This window comes from Ambystoma mexicanum, chromosome 1p, assembly GCF_040938575.1.
Source record: "Ambystoma mexicanum isolate Mex_15411 chromosome 1p, UKY_AmexF1_1, whole genome shotgun sequence".
NCBI classification, from domain to species: domain Eukaryota; kingdom Metazoa; phylum Chordata; class Amphibia; order Caudata; family Ambystomatidae; genus Ambystoma; species Ambystoma mexicanum.
Genome location: NC_090921.1, coordinates 532,641,375 through 532,656,828, shown reverse-complemented (window position 1 = coordinate 532,656,828; position 15,454 = coordinate 532,641,375). Strand labels below are relative to the sequence as shown.

At 47.1% G+C, this 15,454-nt stretch overlaps 1 protein-coding gene across 3 annotated transcripts in view; it reads left to right on the top strand.

Annotated features, from left to right (window-relative positions):
- HMG20B (high mobility group 20B) overlaps positions 1–15,454 on the top strand; it is a 156,991-nt gene that overhangs the window by 16,590 nt on the left and 124,947 nt on the right. The gene's annotated exons all lie outside the window — the stretch shown is intronic.

The window sequence follows — 15,454 nt, the reverse complement described above, 5'->3', positions numbered from 1 at the left end:
GGAGAGGCAGAGTTTGTGCCCGATCAGCAAGATTAAACCTGTCCAGCAGAGAACCAAGATAGAACCTGTACAGTATTCCTGGCCAGGCCAGCAAGCAGGAATGGGTGGTCGACAGTGTTGAAGGCCGCCAACAGATCTAATAGAACTAGGGCCCATACTCCACCCTGATCCCAGAGATGTGCCAGCTCGTCCACCACCAAAACCAGCATGCTCTCGGTGCCCTGACCGAGGCGGAGACCAGACTGGAAAGGATCGAAAATATAGAGGATTCCGGAAAAGAGCCCAGGAGAGGAGAGAACAAATACTCCACAAGCTTCATAAAAAAGGAATAGTGAAATAGGACTATAATTAGCAGGATCCAAGGAAGGCTTTTTTAAAGAGAGGGATGACAGTGCATGTTTCAGTTGTGACGGAATAGACCCTGACTGGCACAAGGTCTATTACAGTGAAAAGACACAATGGTAAGTATATACACAATTTTAAAACAAACCAGGAGTTTTTGGGGAAGGAGCAACAAACCTACAATGCCAATAAAAATGTGTAGCGCTGGGGCGCAGCTAATGATTTAAAAGCAGGTTTCTCACTCAATCATGATGGTATTGCGAAGGTATTATATGGTCATCTGTAGACTTCTTGAGAAACATAGATTTGAGGCCAAGCTTTAGTCTGGGAAATAACCTTCCTGGAAGGACATTTTGATAAGGATGGTAAAATCGGGCTATGGGGTTAAAGCAGGGATGGGTATGGCGCAGAGCCCACGAGTGACATGCACTTTTTTGTGGCTTCTAAGATGAATTCATTGTAGAAATGTCTAAAGTGGAAGAACTGGCAGATAGGAGAGGGAAGGTGTGTTGAAGTGATTGGACATGGGGAGGTGAGTTAAGTCTTCTGCAACTATGACAGGATTGCATATTTGAGATTGTTCCTCAAGGTGTGCAAAGAGATTGAGCATTATGGATGATGCTCAGTTAGGTGGTTTCAAATAACCTGATAGATAATGCAGTGTTTGGATCAAGAAGGCCATTTGAGACCAAATGTCGACAAGAACGCAATGCTTTGGTGGGTGTCGGATGTTGCTGAAGAGAGACCAGAGCGATGATGGCCACTCCTTCACCTCGGTTTTAATAACGAACAGTGGAATGATCATTGATTAGGTCATCTAGGGTGCTAATGTTGAGGGCGACTAGCCAGGGTTTGCACACAGCCTCCCCCTCTAACCGTACACAGCCTCTACACTCAGACTCCAGTAGCACAAAGCCTCCATTCCCCATCTGCACACAGACAATGCCTAATCGCCCGCAGCAAACCGTGACAAACACCCCCCCCCCTTTCAAAGCATCACACATTTTACTCTGGCTATTGGACGTGACCACCTTTCAGTCAGGGCAGCACCCCTGCCATAAGGTGAAAGGTTTTGGGTTGTTTAAAAGGCTCGAGGTAAGAGTTAGAAGTGCAAGTGTTTTGACACCCGATTTTTGGGGATGTGGGATAGTTAAATGTCTTAAGAAATAAAAAAGCAATTCCTGTTCCTAATGGTGACGTACACATTTTGGAAGCAAAATATATTTTAACTTGCCAAAGCAGTATCCTTTTGTTGTTCATACTTTCTTTGTATTTCGTAATTAGTTTAAATGTACATCTTTTAATTTGCATCGCCTATGTATTTGCCTGATTTTTTGGGAGTGAAGGTGGCTGGTCACTGCTTTTCGCGAACAGCAACCCTGAGCATTTATTTCTGGGGTGATAATCAAAAGTCTTGAGGCTGTTAGGAGCTAGTTCAGTACAATAAAGTAAATAGCCTTAATTATTACAGCCAATATGGCTTTTTAAATGAAGAATATTAACACATTACTTACATCCATAATTCATTACAATTTGTAAAACTTTAAAACTATACACAATATTACATCCATAAATCATTTCAGCTGTTAAATCTAGGGTTCAAATCCAAGGCATAAAATAAGCAGTGTTGCATAGCAATTTGCTATGAAATTCTGTAGGTTTGCTAATTAAACTGGCACATGTGTAGCAAAGCTAGCTATTTAAATTAGCCTATTCAAGGAAGGCACAGCTCTGCTTACATTCATCTCTTGCCTTCTGGGCTCTCCGTCCTCTCTTCTGTTTAACTGCACGTTCAAAGAGGCTAATGGAGAGAGAGTGCAGTAGTAATCGTCACCTTCACTCTTAAAGTGCCAAAAACCTATGTGGCAGTGCTAGCATAGAAAGGTTCTTTCTTTTTAATATAATTGCAAACCAGAAGTAATTGGGATGACACTTTTATTAAGCTAACTATAACTGGTGGCAAAGACCAGTAGGCTTTAACATTTTTTTCAAAGGCAATGTTGCCATTGCATTCCTAAACAAATTGTTACATAATGCATAATTACAGTAGTGCTCCTGTAAAACACTGCATTGTTTCCACGTTTTTCAAGTAAAGTTTAGATTAGTGTGTCTAAATCGCAGTACACCTATATTTATTTTTGTTGGGGAAGGTGCATCATACTGATGAGTGAATACTTTAGAAAATTTACATGAACACACAGCCAAATGCTGTATCAATATTACTTCAGTGATACACAAAATGCAGTATATTTCCAATTTTACGTCTTGCCTAAAAACCTCTGGTGACATAAAAAATAACAGTAAAAAATTGCTAATTCTAAAAATATGCTTGGAGGCCACCAGGGAGCGCAATGATGAATAGTCCCTATTATCGTGCTCTCCTGACCCTGGCCCGAGAAAGTCCAGTTTGCCCCCGCTTTTCACCCCCTCCAGGGCCCTGCTGAGACCTGATATGAGATGAAGACCCCCCTGAAAACGCTAATCGAAGAATGAAAAAAAATGCTCAGAGGAACCCTGAGAATGGCACCGATGTGGCCGTACGGAAACTGCCACGCTCCCTCTTGCCTGGGCCACGGAGGGGAAGAAGCCCCGATTGGCACACTGTCCCACACGTGGGTTGCAGTGCTTGGTGAGGGACTGAGGAGGTGGGGGCGCCCCTCCGACTGTGGCCCGCTCTCCCCCATCACATTATCTGGTACCAGCCGTGGAGCGGTGAAGAGCTGGTGAGGGGTAGGCGGTGTGATGCTGGAAATACATTGGAAGGACTGGGCCTCCCTGTCCTTATTCTGTAGTCATTTTTCGTGTATGTTCTGTTTTATTTTCTGCCCAGGAGTCCATGTGGGACTCCTTGCAGGGCAGCACTTCCTTTTTGGTGTACAGACCGTTGGGATACCCTTGTGGCACCCATAGGTGGGGGTACAGCCCTGTACGCCTAGTGTATGTTTTTGGGCACTTGTGTGTGGCCCGCAGATCAGTGTAAGTGTTGGTGGCAGCTCCATGCTTAAATTGACAGGTGCTCAGAGTATCCTCCATTTTGGGATACCCAGGCCCTGCCATTGGAATTAGTTGATACCTGATGGGAGACAATATGGCCCCTGTGGCCTCTTGCTATCAATTGCCTGTTACCTTGTTTTCCCAGTCCTGGGAAGCCCTGACTGTGCCCCTTCCCCCTCACTGGCTGTTGGGTGAAAGTTCCATATATGGTATTGTGGGGAAGTCCAGGCCAGACTGGCTGGAGCCTTCCCAGTTACTGAATGTTGTGGGTACACCCTTGGGTTGGGACCTGGGTGAATGTAGTGTGTGACCAATATGCACTTCATGTTATTGGTGTCTGGTTTCTTTTATGCAACACAATGAATGAGGCAGCCCTGCCCGAAACTTGTATGAATGCCATGTGTAGTGCTGAATGGCTGGGTACTTGTCCCAATACACATTCCTTGTTGGGAGTGTCTGGAGTGAGGAGAATGGCCTGAATGCACGGTGAGCCTGAATGGCTGCCTGCCTGCATGAATGCCCTTCTGGATGATTGGTTGCCTGAGTGTGACCCAACAGAGTGAATGAGAGACCAAACAGTATATCTGGGGACCTCTCACTGACAGAAATCATTCAGAAGCTACAGTTAATACTTGATGCTTAACCTTGAAGCCCACTGGAAGAAGAATTGCTGCTGCTGTCCTTCGCCAAACTGAAAGTTGCTGTGCCTTCGAGGAACTGATCTGAGAGAGGACCTGGCTAGGAGACCTCTCCCAGAGCTACGAGGGACCATTGTGTACCAGCTAGCCTTTGCTGAAGCGCCCTGGAAGTCAGTCCTCAAAAGGCTGGCGACCGGGGACCGCCGCGGAACCACGAAGAGCCCGGACATTGAAGTCCATCACTGCCAATGACGATCATCGTCTACCGTAGCCGCAACGCTCCATTGCCTAAGAACACTTTGAACGGAGGACTCCCTCGCGCCTCGCCGACGACCGCTTTGTATTGCTGGAGAAAGTCAACACCGCTGACTCACCGAGGAGAATCCGCTGGTGGATTTCCCGCCACCCAAAGACCACAAAGACGCCGACGACCCGATGCCCTTGCTGGGCCAAAGTTCTTCAGTAACTCTTTGCGGCAACAAGCTATCGTTGTTGAGGTGCCCCGCATGCCTCCTCTTTGCAGGATGTCCACGACCGGTCGTCAACGAGCATCTCCAGGACTGAAGCTGCTGCCTCGATGCATTTTGTTGTCCTTTTCATCGTCGGATCTTGATGATCCGTGGCTCCTACCTTTTTAAAGGGAGCCGCTCAAGAAGGATCAGTCGACAACCGCACGTCGAACTCTGCTATTCCAGGTACATTGAGGTAGTAGAACCTTTTTAGAGGGAACCAAGACTCATATAAACAAATATATGGACTGGGCCTGTATTATATCCTTTTTATTTACAGGTTGCCCAGGTGGGCGGATCCTTACACAGAACTGTGTGTATTGGTAGGGCCAGTATTCTGCCTATTGTTTTACCCAACCTGCTTTCCTCCTATGTCTATTGTTGGTTCACATTATTAACTGATTTGTATGACATTTGAACTGAGTACAGTTGATGCATTTTAATGGAATCGGAGTGATAGTGGTACCACATAGAAACTGTATATATTTACCATTTTAGATTAACCTGAGCACAAAGTGTGTTATTGTGATTGTGTACATAACTGAGCCTATTTATATAAAGAACTGTGCTTTAACTTAGTGTGTGGACATTCCTTTGTGGGTGCTTGGGGACTACACTGTACTTAAGAACCAGCCTGCATCACCTCCTGAGAGCTTAAGCCTTGATTCCTCGCCCACAATACCAAATAGAGAATCTTGGCTGGGGTGCTCTCTGCCTCTACTCTGCCATATAGAGAGCAGGAGTACAGATACCCCCTCCAGTCTTTACAGGTGGCCACCCACCCCGGCGGTGTGGAGGCGTCCCCGGAGTGCTGCTCACAGCGGCGGGGGAGAGGTAAGAGGAAGCAGATGGAACTCCAACCAAATGCCCGCGGTACAGAGCAAGCCTGCAGCATCTGTCGAGAGCCTAAAAGCAAAAGTGCTCTTGAGGATTTCCAGAGCTGCAGCTGTCAAAGTGGCCAATTGGCGACAAGGCCTCCTAAGGTGTCCTGATATACCTCCACTAAGGAAGAGGCACTGAAGGAAGCAGGAAGCATTTTCCCCCACCGATGACCCATCGTAAGGTAGCTGAAGCCAGACCGTATACATCAGGAAAGAGAGCCTGCAGTAGGGAACGCTCTTGGAGATATTTAAACGTCCAGCTCACTCCGGTAGTGGGACGAAGTGAGATCGGGCACTCCCGCTACTCAACCAGGCCCATTGGCTGCCATTTTTCACCCCTCTTGCCCCCGGCCCCGCCACCTGGCTCTCAAGAGCTCTTGCCAGGACACGGATGGAGGTGGTTTAGCCCCTCCCACCCCCTCATTGGCCGTTCGGGCAACAGGGTTTGGGGGAGGTGGGCGCCGTGCCCCCCCTCACGGCCGACCCTTTTCTGCCTGCTTGTTTGTGCCTGGGATCGCCCGTCCCCCTCACAGACTGCCCGCGCCCTCAGAGGAGATCGCTCTGAAGAAAGTGGGGCACCGGTGGGACTTACTGGATGATGTACTGAGGACTCCTCTTAGGGATTTGGCATAACCTATGCATGCAGCCTTACGCAGACCCACGTGACTTCCCCACCAGTGTAGAGGAGGCTCGGACCAACTGCACTGCAGGGCCTCATGCGGGTCTCCAGCCCCCTGTTGCGGATACAGCCTACCCTTCCCCCAATCTGCCTCAGAAAAGCATTGAGAACCCGCCGGGGCAGTGACCGCCTGACCCGGAGGTCGCCCCGCGACACAAGGTGGTATCCCTGTGAGCACCACTGGGGCCCTGCCGCCTGAGGACCCCAGGACCAGATGAGGTGCCTCATTGACATGGCAGATGGAGGGCCTTCATAGAGAGTCTGGGTATCTCCCAGATATTGTGAGCGGCAGGCGAATGGAGGAAGCATAGGAAGGTGTGGGCTGCCTTCACTGGGGTGTGTGCTCACCTCTCCCACTCGAAGGCCGCCTGGGGGAGCCCGTACAGATGTGGACTGTGGGCAGGAAATCAGACGGCAGGGTGGTCCCGTTGGTGTGTGCCGCCCTACAACATGCGATTGGTGGGGTGTACTGCCTCATTGGAAGACCAAAGTGGGACCTCCCCAGTCTCAGCACCTTCAGAGGGTGCATGAGTTGAACTCTGGACAGGTCTTCCGAAAACTGCTGACGCCCAGTGGGCTTTCTTTCATACGGGAACTAGAGAAGATGTATCTTGGCTCTGGAGACATCAGTGGTCCTCAAGCGCTCAAATGGGGTGGGGAGGCAGCATATGGACCCAAGGGCTAAACTAGCGAATTTTAGATACACACCGAGGACGGACATAGAAAGCCCAGACAAAACGGGCACCATGTCGCAGGGTAATGAAGAATCGGCTGTGACAAAAAAAGACGTTGCAGCACTTATGGAGGCGATTAAGAATATGAGAGCAGACATTGGGGGAAGAGTGGATACAATCAGTGAGGCGTGAGGAGGAGATGCTACTACCAATGGACGACCTTGAAAATCGTGAGAGGTGAAACAGCCTCAGAATCTTCGGGATTCCGGAAAGAGAGAGGGAGATTGAGAGTGACTTGAAAACCCTGTATGAGGTCACAAAACTCATTTTTGACAATGACTCGGTGGATGAAGCCAAGATTGAAAGGATTCTTAGGGCAGGGGGAACAGGAGGTCCAAGATCAGTCCTAGCCTGCTTCCATAACTATAGGGACAGGCTTAAAATCCTTGAAAGGGCGATAACAAAGGGATTGGTGCCATCTGGTTCTGCAAGGATCGCGGTCTTTCAAGATCTTTCCTCGCTTATCCTCAGGAAGAGGCGTCTCTGCTCACCCCTCACCAAGTGGCTCAATGAGAAGGGTGTGCGATACAGGTGGGGGTTAGCTTTCGCCCTTTCCTTTGAAATTGAGGGCCACAAATACCGGCTCTAAACGGCAGAGGAGATACACAGGATCACCAGGGAGCTTACAGGCACGGTGGAGGCTCTGCAAACTTCAAGGGAAAGCAACAAGGAGGGTCGTTGGCAATTTAAAGGTCTGGAAGGAGACGTATTCCAGGCTCCTGGAAGTACAGGAAGCTGGGCACCCCGCCGGGGGCTGAGCCTTAACTCTATAATGACCCACAATTTAGTGAGAAGCTATGTGGTGTCGGGGTTCCCATTCGAAAAGGCCCCCCGGCGGGGTCCCAGGAACTAAGATTGTGCGGGTCATATTGAGAGTTGTTTTCTTATACTCAAGGGGGTCTTCTAAATGGGGGAGGACACGTTTTGTTCTATTAAGAGATCAGTTGGGGGAAGATGGGGAAGTGGTTTGATGAGGCTGGGCCTGTGAGACCGGGAGTTCTGGTGGTTCGGTTCTAACCTGGTGCCTTTTCCTGGGATGGATCGGACGCCCGGGGGGGGGGGTGGGAGGGGAGAAGGATGGGGGAGTTAGAGGGGGCAACCGTTGATACAGGCCATACTCCTTAGTTCAGAACCTCAAAGCACGGTTTATTCTGAAGTCTGCATCCCTTGTGGGTGGCAAGTATTGTAGCACCTAATAGTGATAACGTGATGGCTATGGCTCAAGCCGTCCCCGGAGGTGATAAGTTGAAAGTGGGCACCCTTAATGTAAAAGGGCTTAACTCACCCACAAATAGGTCATTAGTAACAAGGGAGTTCCAGAGATTGGGACTGGATATACTGTTCCTGCAGGAGACTAGATTCTCCAGTGGGGAACAGAGGAGGATCCAAAGTGGGCACATAGTCAATATTGGGGCTCAGGTCCACTGAGGAAGGCAGGAGTGGGGATCCTGGTGAACAGATTGTTAAGAATGGAACTTACTAGGGTCTAGTCGGATGTTGTGTTGGGCCTTGGTGGTCTCGGGTAACATAAAGGGGAGTGCGGTTCTCGTTTGCAGCGGTCTATGCCCCAAACCAGAGCCAGCTCAGATTTTTGAAGAATGCATTAGCGAAAATACTGGTTGAGAGAACGGGCCACCTCCTTACAGTGGGGGGGGGGGCTACAACATATGCGTTGATAAGGAATTAGACAGGCAGCCATTGCAGGATACAGAATCGGACTTGTCCGGACCAGGACACTGCGAATTCCAGGAAGCACTAGTGAAATATGGGTTGAGAGATATGTGGAGACACTTCCACCCCCGTCAGACCGGATACACTTTTTATTCACCCCCACATGGTACATATACCAGAATAGACTACAAGTACATATCTAGGAAATTGTGGGGAGAGGCGATAGACTCAGAGATTACCCCGATTTCGTGGTCTGACCACAATATGGTCACAGTGCAACTCCAATGCCGGGGAATGATACCCAAGCGGACGAAGGGGATGAAGTGGAGGTGTAACAAATCACTTTGGAAGGACCCCGTATTTCACACCGAGTTGGATGAGGTGATTGGGGAATACTTCAAAACGAATCGCACTGGGGAGGTTGCATGGGATATTGTATGCGAGGTGGGAAAGCCCACGTGGAGAGTGATTCTAATTAGAGAAGGAGCGAGGAGAAAAAGGAATGGGCATTAATCGAAGGTAGGCTGCGGGAAGAAATAAAAAGTTGGACAAACCAGAAGTCAGGAAGACGAGAGGAACATATAGCGGCTGCAAGGGGTAAACGGGAGGAATTGCTGTTATTGGAAGAGTGGAAGATGGTCCGAAACCTCCAGTATCTGAAGCAAACATTCTATGAGAAGGGGGATAAAGCGGATGCATTATCGGCGGCTAGGTTGACGGGGCAACGGGCTGAAAGGTGGATTACGGGAATTGATGGGGCAGGCTGAGAGACTGACTCAGCAGGCGACAGGATCACAGAAACCTTTGCGACCTTTTATGAGTCATTGAACGCCTCAGAGGTAGACCAGGAAGCGGAGGACCCTGACTGGTAACTTGCAGAGACTCACCTACCCAAATTCTCCCCTACAGAATCGGAGGCATTAAACACTCCCATAACTGAGGAAGAAGTCGGGAGAGTAGTGGGAAGACTACCACTGGGTAAGGCTACGGGGGAGGACGGATATACGGCAGTGTTTTAGAAGTCCTTTCTCTCTGCCCTGTCACCATTCATGACGGAATTGTTCAATGAAATACTAAAGACAGGGAATGCCCCGGAATCATTTGGGAGGGCACTCATTACAGTAATACATATGGAAGGGAGGGATCCCGGGGAGGCGCTTCCTACCACCTGATTTCCATATTGAACATAGATGTGAAAATATACACTCGGATCCTAGCGTCCAGATTGGAGGGGTACATGCCGGTACTGATCCACCCTGACGAGGTGGGATTTATTAAGGGGAGATGGGCAGATACAATCTGGACGACCTTTCACATGATTCATGCATCCCTTGACATGGCGGGGGACCCTACCCTTCTATCACTGGACGCTGAGAAGGCGTTTGATAGGGTGGAGTGGAACTTTCTCAAGGCTGTGCTTGCCAAATTTGGAATGGTGGGGGACCCTTCTCTGCGGTATAATGGCCCTCTATCTGTCCCCCAGCGCGAGAGTTATGGTGAATGGAGGATACTCCCGTTGGTTTAAACTGTGAAGACGAACGAGGCAGGGCTGCCCTCTATCCCCGATACTGTTCGCATTCTCTGTCAAACCCTTAGCCCAAAGGATTAGGGTTGACTCGGGGGTGGCGGAATTTCTGGTCGGGGGGTGGAATATAAAACTGCATTTAACGCTGACGATTTGCTTCTGTACGTCAGTGATCCACTGCAATCCATACCTGTGGTGCTCTCATTGATCGATCAATTAAGCCCGGGGGTGCAGGTCTGAAAATTAACTGGCCTCAATCGGTTCTTTTCCCCCTAGATCAAAAAAGGGACAGGGAAATAGAAAGGTTCACACTGCTAGGGATGCAGATAAGTCTGGATAAGATGAAATACTTGGCCTTACGAGAACTTGTGGAGAACTATTTGGGGCAAACTACCATTTCCCCCCCTCCCCCCCACCCAGGATCAAAATAAAGGAGGCCTTCTTAAAGTGGGGTCAGCTAACTATCTCTTGGTTGGGCCATCTCAATGCACTTAAAATGGTGGTTCTCCCCAGAGTACTTTGTGTTCCAGATGCTTCCCATTCGCATTCCCGAGGGATTCTTTAGAGAGCTCTGGTATACTATCTCACGGTTTCTGTGACAGGGGAAGAAAGCACGGATCCCCAGAGCGACACTGGTGTTACCCAAAGAGAAGGGGGGGGGCCCTCCCATACATGAAGTTAAATTACCAGGCTGCGCAGCTCAGAGTCCTCCTACCTCATCTTCGATCTCAGCGTGACCAGCAGTGGATCGTGCTGAATAATCTACAGCTGCACCCTGCTACAGTTGGTGAATGGTTATGGGTCCCTAGAAACAGAATCCCGAAGAGGATTCGTCATCACCCTATTGTTGGTACTCTGTGGGACATCTGGCGACAAGGGGGGGGGGCATGAAAGGGGGTCCCTACATGGCCCTCCCCGCTCTTGCATCTTTGGGTCTTGGGAGTGCGGGACATGATACCGAACCCTGAAAGATTCCAGAAATGGTTCGAAGCTGGGCTGGAAACGATAGGTCAACTCTGGAGGGTAGCTAATTTCATCGGCATAAATGATTTGGAGGCGGCACTGGAAATAGGCAAGCTGCCTGTGTTCACTTACCTACAGTTAAAAGGGGCCCTCAAAGGGGCTCATCTGAGGGAAAAGATAAGGGGACTCGCGCCCTTTGAATTTCGCCTACATAAAAGGACAGAAATTAGAGGGTTGATTTCAGCTATGTATGGCGCTTTGGTTGAGCCGGGTAAGGGAATCCACCGATAAACTAAGGGGGCGGTGGAGACATGACTTTGGGATCAACATTGAAACTGACCTATGGGACAGACTGTGCAGGGGCGTGGCACAGACATCAATCTATTGCCAATATAAACTCCATTCTATTAAGCTACTCCATAGATGGCACTACAACCCAGTCACAGTCTCTAGGAAGTCCCAAGTATTGGAGGGGGTGTGAGAGGAATGCCGATTACTGGCATATGTGGTGGGACTGCCCAAGGGTGTAGGTCTTTTGGGACAAGGTCCACCTTGGGTGGATAAAAGACATAGATGGAATAGCCCGGACAAAATCTCCCCTTATGGTTTTGTTTGGGATTGCGAAGGTGGAGGGGGAATTTACGAGGCTCCCCAAAATGGCTGCATCATTGCTGCTAGCCACAAAGACATGCATAGCGCCCAAATGTAAGAACGATACCCCCCAACCCATTTTCATGAGTGAATAGATTAATGTTGCTAGGAACTTGTACGTAGTGGAGATAATTACGGCAGGCCTTCATGGCCTGACGGGCCCTTTTGAGATAGAATGGGCCAAATTCATTGAGAAACATACGAACCAGGCTCTGCAGTCCTTATATACATAATCTTGAGATGTGCCATGGGGGGAAGGTGGGGATGAGATAATAAAGGAACTACTTGAGTCAAGGATATCATTATATGGACTTTAATGGGGGGGTCACCCAGGAGGAAATGTTAAATTGAGAATTTGAATTAGTGAGGTGCTAATGTGATAGGCGGGACTAAAATGCGCTCAATTTATGTGCCAGGAGGAACAAAGTTGTGTTATGTGCATAGGAGGGGAAAGTACCGGGGGGCGGGTGTATAAAGGAGGGGGCAGGGAGTTATTTCATGTTCAATGTTTTTCGCCCTTATGGGCTCAAGTGAATTCCAGTCTTTCGGAATGTGCTTTTCTATATTGTAATGTGCTTTAAATCTTCAATAAAATATAAATTTTTAAAAACTAAAACGCGTATGCTTGCTAATCAATACATTTTTTATTATAAAAATCTACTAATCAATTTTTGAAAACTGTTTAAGCCATATATATTCAATACGGAAGGAGTTAGTAAAAGCACAGATAGTATGGGCCGGCAGGACTGAAATACTGCCTATGAATGATGGCTAGATCAATCCATATTTGCTCTGAATCCAGATCTTTTAAGTAGGATTTAGTCATATGTTCATATTGCACTCTGTGTGAGGCGAGACACCTGTCACTCATTTTTGTATTCCACTTAAGTCCATGATTCCAAATATGGGTGCAAGCTACTTTGTTTTGAACATCCTAATTATTTTTTTCATTTCACCCTTCAACTCAGTAAGACCTACACTCACAGTGCAGAGTATCCAAAAATACAAAGCACATCATATACAATGAGCTGATCTATTTGTTACTGTATTGAACTCCAAATTTAAGTATTCTACAGGCACCTTTCGGCACTCTCAACAAAGACTTTAGAAACTTGCTCTCAAGTCTCCTCAATTCTCTACCTGTTCTATTTTATTCCCATTAAACATCAACTGTGCATTCTTTCTGCCTGGTTGGAAAACCATAACTTTGGTTTTTACTGCGTTTATTTTCAGTTCATGTTCTTCTGAGAATACCATAAATTGATTGAGTGTGGCTTGAAGTCCAGCAGTGTATAACTCGTCAAGATCAGATTATTCGCGTAGCCCAGCAAGGCCACCGTTTTGTAACTAAGCTTAGAGTGACATGCCTCCAGTAAATCAAGGTACTTTGTAAGATCTGCCATACAAAGGTTAAACAGCAAAGGGGCTAATATACTCCTGTAGTTCTGTGGTCGTTCTAATATTTGCAGTTATATACGCTGAACTTTGACGGTTGTTTCCATGTAGACCTTATTCAGGATGTTAAGGAGACCACTCGTGATCCCCCAGACATCCAATCCTTTCCAGAGGGTGCCACGATTTACTGTGTCAAATGCAGCACTAAAATCAACAAACACAACATAGTGTTTGTTGACGTAGACGCCAAGCATTCTCTATTATTTGTCCGAGTATCATTGTTATACACCGTAGAGCAATTTTTCTTAAAACCAAGTCAGTTAAATGGTAAGATTTCCTTAAGCTCTGTACAATATTGCGTTCAGGAAGTAAAACCCTTCTGAATATTTCTGCCGAGGCACCAAGCATCGACAAAATACGATAACGGTTACACTTTTAACAGGGCCACATTTATAAATCGGCACTACAATGCTCTCTATCCAGCTACTGGGTAGCATCCCTATCTCGCTATTGTTCTTAAAAAGCCATCTAGCTGGGCTCAATTTCAAGAGGGCATGTCAAGTGCTATCGGATCCAGGTGCACAACATTCTTTACTTTTCCTTATCTACATAATTATATTTTCTATGATATTTCTGTAGTGCCCTTGCTGCCGTTCACCTTACCTACAGGTGTTTCTGCATAATCTACCCACGGCACCTTACACGCACCAACTAATAATTTGGAATTATCAGAACACTCCTTGACCACTCTCCAAAAGGCACGTTCATCTTTTTTGCTGTTGAACTCAATCTATGATTTCCAGCGATATTTTCTGTTTGTTTCTTAATTCACGTAACCATTTCCAGTATCACGGCTTTAAGGTTTTACAATCCTTAGCAACCTCACGTGAGTCTTTCCTATGCTTATTCACAGATCTCAGTTCCTTTCTAAGTATCCGTTTTAGCATCGCAACTATTTGTGTCTTAACTATGGGTATGGCCTTTCTTGTTGAGGAAGCCCCTATAAAGCTTTGAAATATCAGCAACTTGATCAGTATATGTATTCTGTCTGACTGGTGTTGTTTCAGAGGAGGACCCTTTAATCACTGCCCCTTTAGCTGCATCAGTGTTTGTACTTCTTATATTTGTTCAGCAAAGTTCAAGGAACCTTACACATTCAATATTAAAACAATGATCTGCACAGTCTAATTTAGGAGGTTCCAAGCAATTCGAATTGCTGCTCTATGAACAATTAAAATTCCAACCTTTTGTGGTAAGTTTATTGATCGATCTTGTGTCTCTGGAGGGTGAAAGGTAATAATCAAAGGCTAATGGTCACTTTCAGTTCTTTATTCTATATTTAGATCTAACGCTAAGGTAAAGAAGTGAGCTTGTAAAGAAACATTTACTATTATCATTTACTTGTGTACCCCTCCCCGCCACCCCCCCCCGAGTCTCTCCTGTACACCTTCAATTATGCATAGTTAAACAATGCTTTTTGAAAAGCACATTCCACCTCTTCCCCTTTGTATCACTTCTAATTTGTGGCATATGTGCAGCCAGTATGGCTAAGGCGGATTCCAGATCATCATGACTTTTCAGCATTTTAGCATTCAAATCTCCTAGTATAATTATTGGAATCCTAGCTGCGCTATTAGTGACCCTGATCAATGGCGATACTGATGCAATTCTTATCTCCATAGGTTTGGACCCAGGTGGATCATAAATATTCACCACTATTGCTGTCCTAAAAGGATCTCACCAATTACCTTTTAATTATCCCTGCAAGCACATAATAACAATCTAATTTGAATTTGTCTGTCAAGATGACTTTGGATCCTAAGTAGCAACCCTCTTTTTGGGCATCCTACCCTAGCAGAATTTTATAGTGTTGCTATCTGATTCTGCCCATCACATGCAAGCTCTCTTACTGCCTTGTTTCCTGCAGAGCCACCACCTCAAAATTACTGAGATTATTCCACATCTTCCTACAAATAGCGTCTGTGTCCTCTAGTGTTCCAAGAGAAGAGGAAAGATGGCCTGCTATGGTCATCGTAATATGCATGGTTGGTCAGCCCCTGCTTTAGGATTGGAGCAACACTGGGACTTGGCATGGCCAATACTGGCTGTCCTTAGCAGCTGTCTTGAGGATTGTGCTTCTCTTCTTCGCAGTTCTTGGATCCGGTAGTTGATCTAAGAAATGGCTACAGGGCTCCTATTATACCAAATGTGATCTTTGGGATGCCCCTGCCCATCAATGGTCAGGATCTTTATAATTCAAATGAGTCAGTGTATCCAATCTGGGGCAGCCTCAAACCTAACATCTGGCCAGTAAGTTGTTCCCTGGCTTTAACGTGGATTCAGATCAGACCGTCCCATCCTGCATTCGAAATAGCTGGAAGCTATTTCAGTCCTTGTAAGGGAGCCTGGTTGGCGTCGCATCACCAGCTGCAATTGGCTCCTCTAGCTATCTGGTGCCATACAAACACACCT